Consider the following 4,577-nt stretch of genomic DNA (forward strand, 5'->3'; position numbering starts at 1 on the left):
CTTAGATTTAAAAATAAACTAGGGTTTTAAGAGGAATTAATGATTGATTACAAAACTTAATGGGTTTTAAATAAATCAAATATCGTACGAAAGTAGATTTTAGAACATACTTTGGTTTGATTGAAAAAGATATCAAAGGAATTTAGAATCAATCACCTTCAAACTCTATTTTCTCTTAAAATTGGAATACCCAAGACAAATCCCAATTAATTTATGCATAAACCCCTAACTCTGGAATCACTTTAAGCATAATTAGACTTTGATTTAAATTACCCATTATTAATTTAGTTCAATTGTATCTAGATTTAGAATTTATTTGCTTACTCTTTACCCATTCCAATTAGATTAATCAATTTACTTTGCTCATTTACATTTACCATTTATTCACCAATCATTAGCCCAAATAATCGCTTCATTCATAGTTTGGTACTCAAATGACAAATCCTATTGAAAATGATACTTGATTCATCACTCTATTACTTGAGACGACCCGTATACTTGCAGATTCACCCAACAAGTTTTTGGCACCGTTGCCGGGGATTTGATTTTTGTTTGATATTGAACGATTGTTTGTTTGGTTAATTTGGTCATTTTATTTTATTTTTAATTTCTTTTACCATTTTACTTTGAGAATTTGTTTATTTTGTTTTTCAGGTACTTTATTTTATGAGAACGACAAAAAGTGAAGAAATCAATTTATTCTTTGATCCAGAAATAAAAAAGATAGCAAGAGCTTTAAGAGCATAATCTAAACGGAGAAAAGCTGAAATTAAAGCTCAATAACAATAAGAAAGAGCACAAGAGCAAGAGCAATTACAAGTAGAAATGGCAAACAATAATAACAATCGCTCTGTGAAGGATCACGCCTATCCTAACATTGGGGATTTCATGCCAAGTATCACAAGACTAAGAGTAGAAGTTAATAATTTTGAACTGAAGCCTGCACTCTATCAAATGGTATAACAATCACAATTTGGGGGAAGTCAAAGTGAAACTCCACATGTGCATCTAGCACATTTTCTTGAGATCAGTGATATGTTGAAGATAAATGGAGTTTCTAATGATGCAATTCGACTCATATTATTTCCTTTTTCTTTAAAGGACAATGATGCAAATCGACTCAGATTATTTCCTTTTTCTTTAAAGGACCGAGCTAGAGAGTGGTTACATTCTTTGCCATCGGGTTCTATCACAACTTGGGATGAACTTTCTTAAGCATTTTTAGCTCAATATTTTCCACCAAGCAAGACAGCTAAGCTAAGAAATGAGCTGACTTCTTTTAAACCTAGAGATGATGAGAGCTTATATGAAGCATGGGCGAGGTATAAGGATTTGCAAAGGAGATGTCCACATCATGGGATTCCTAAGTGGATGCTTGTTCAACACTTTTACAATGGAGTTTCACCAGCTATTAGAAGTACAATTGATGCATCTTCTGGAGGTGATCTTATGGAGAAATATGAAGATGAAACATTTTTTGCTCTAGATAAAATTGCTTACAATAACTACTAATGGAGTTGTGAGAGGAATGAGATCAAGAAACTAGCTGGTATGTTCAAGCTTGATGCTATGAATATGATTACTGGTAAGTTTGATGCTTTGACAAGGAAGATGGACAAGCTAAACATGAAAGTAAATTCTTCAATTGGAGGTTCAAGTAATTTAGTAGATGTTGGAGCTGCAAATGTCAACTGTGCAACTGATTTTTCTACATTTAGTCAAGATTTTTCAAGTGAGCAAGTAGATTATGTGGGGAACTACAATCAAAGATCAGGTGGTAACGCATTTTCTACAACTTATGATCCAGCATAGAGAAACCACCCCAATTTCTCTTGGGGAGGTAGACAAAGATAACACCAAAATTTTCAGCAACCTTCTAGGTATCAACAACATCAGAATTTTTAGTAGAATATAGGTCCTCCTCCTGGAATTGCCAAACCTCAAAATGGGCCTGCTCCACCACAACCACAACAATCTCTATCATAACAAGCACAACAAGACAAGACAGCTAGATTAGAAGCCATGATTGAGACTCTATTAGTGAGCTATCAAAGTCAATAAGAAATGATTTCTCAATTAGCATCTAAAGTGGATCAAATGGCAATACACAACAAGATGTTAGAGAATCAAATAGCTCAATAGGCTAGCTCTTCAAATAGTAAAGCTTTTGGGAAGCTTCCTAGCCAACCTGAGAATCCAAGGGAGCAGTGCAATGCTACTACTTTAAGAAGTGAAAAGGTAATGGGGGAAGAACACGAAATTGAAGTAAAGTTGAAAGAAAAGAAAGATGAGTGTGAGAGTGAATCCACTTCAACTAAAGCTAAATCTAATAAGGAAGCAAATGAAGAGAAGGAAGATAAAAAGAAAATAGAAGAGAAATATGTGCCTCTTGCACCATACAAGCCACCATTGCCCTTTCCTTAGAGGTTTCAGAAAGCACAATTAGATAAGCAGTTTGGGAGATTCCTTAAAGTTTTAAAGAAGTTGTATATCAACATTCCATTCATCGATGTCATTTCTCAAATGCCTTCTTATGCTAAGTTTTTGAGGGAGTTTTTATCAAATAAAAGAAGGTTGGAAGATTATGAAACTATTGCACTTATTGAGGAGCGCAGTGCTATATTGTAGAATAAGCTCCCACCTAAGCTAAAAGATCCTCGAAGTTTTTCCATACCATGTCACATTGGAGAAACAAGTATTGAGAGAGCATTATGTGACTTGGAGGCTAGTGTTAGCTTAATGCTGCTTTCCATATGTGAGAAGTTAAAGGTTGGAGATCTAAAGCCCACAACTATTTCTTTGCAGTTAGCTAATAGATCTATAAAGTATCCAGTTGGGATTTTAGAGAATGTGCCATTAAAAGTTGGGAAGTTTTTCATTCCAGTGGATTTTATTATACTAGAGATGGTGGAGGATGTAAGAAGACCCATCATACTTGGAAGGCCATTTTTAGCCATTGCAGGAGCTAATATAGATGTAAAGAATGGGAAATTGAAGTTAACAGTGGGGGAGGAGGAAATTGAGATTAATTTATTCCAACATTTTAAGGAACTAGCTGTGATGAATTCTTGTTATAGGGTAGATGTTATAGAGCATGATGCTAAAACTGAAGTTACTAAACTAGAGGAAAATCAAGCTATTCCAATGCAATACAATCAGCATAAAGTGAGAAAGAAAAAGTCAGCTTCACCACCTCATTTGATTAACAATGAAGCTTTGAAAGTTAAGCTCAAGCCTCCATCAAAATCACTCAAAAGAGGAGATTCATCTAAAGTTTGTAAGAATATTCTTTAAGATATAATTGAGATTATGAATTTCACATATAATGGGAAAAAGTTGAAGTATAAATTCATTTTAGCACCTGTTGTGAAGGGAGGTAATATTTTCTAATTCCAACCACCATGAGCTTTGAAAAGAAGGTTAAGGTTAAGATCTTAAACAAGTGCTTCTTGGGAGGCAACCCAAGCATATCCTTTTATAGTTTATTAATTTTCTATTTCATCTCATTTTAGTTTTTACCCTCATTAAGCACAAAAGTGATATTTTTTTATCTTTTGTAGGTCATTCATGAAGATTGGGTAAATTGAGACTTGCAGCAAAAAAAGGAAGAATTGAGAGGGAGCAAGTATAAAGCAAATTCATGCATTTATCTAGTCCCTATGAATAGTAACACTTTTAAACTTATGCTAAATTGTTGATATTGAAATCTACTTGATAGCACATGTTTGATTTTGTGTCTTGTGTAAATTTTGTGAAATGCAACTTGAATGAGGATCAATTTTGATATTTAGGACTGCTGTGAGCTTTATTAAAGTGCAAAAATAGCGTTTGTTAAGTTTTACCTTTTAGTGTATATATAGTTTTTGTAGTTTGTTAGAATTTGCATGTTTTTGTTTGAGTAACTGTTTATGTTACTATTCACGATACTGTTCATGCTGCTTGAGAAGTCAATTTTAATGTTTTTTTTTGCAATTTTTGAATGCTTGGAACTTGTCTCAAATGCTACTGAAAATGTGCTTTGGGTATGAGCTTAGGAATAAGATCATTTCATTAAGTTTGCAAAGGGTAATCACAATTTGTGCCTAATTTGAGCTAATTACCACATGCTTGTATTATGCTTGATAAGTTTATGAGAGATGATGAGCTTAAATTCTTCAATTTTGTGGTGTTAATGTGTATTTGATAATTGCTGAGGGTCATAATAGCATTCCATAGCATTTGCACTGTTTTTGGTAAGTAAAATCACAATTTTTCCCAAAACCTACCGAAATTTGCTGATGATGTTACTTACCCTAAGTTGTACCCTATACAAATTCTGCTTAACCCTAAACAGATTTGTGCTTGACCCTAAGCAACACCATAATCGTTAGTTCAACAATTGCTGCATGCTTTCCCTAAGTAGTACCCTATGCAAATTCTACTTAACCCTAAGCAAATTTGTGCAGACCTTAAGCATTACCCAGAATCTTTAATTTCAGCAATTGCTACATGCTTAACCTAAGCAACTACCCTGTGTAAGTCATGCTTAACCTTAAGTAATTTTGTGCTTACCCCAGCAAAATGCCTTGTGCCACTAG

General features: G+C 33.9%; 1 non-coding gene across 1 annotated transcript; it reads right to left on the reverse strand.

Moving 5' to 3' along the window:
- Positions 1-1,254: 1,254 nt before the first annotated feature.
- Positions 1,255-1,361, reverse strand: LOC131171040 (small nucleolar RNA R71). The gene has a single exon (XR_009141794.1). It is a non-coding gene; the product is annotated as a small nucleolar RNA R71 (small nucleolar RNA).
- Positions 1,362-4,577: the final 3,216 nt, after the last annotated feature.

The sequence above is a fragment of the Hevea brasiliensis genome, chromosome 11, assembly GCF_030052815.1.
Source record: "Hevea brasiliensis isolate MT/VB/25A 57/8 chromosome 11, ASM3005281v1, whole genome shotgun sequence".
In the NCBI taxonomy this organism is placed as follows: Eukaryota; Viridiplantae; Streptophyta; class Magnoliopsida; order Malpighiales; family Euphorbiaceae; genus Hevea; species Hevea brasiliensis.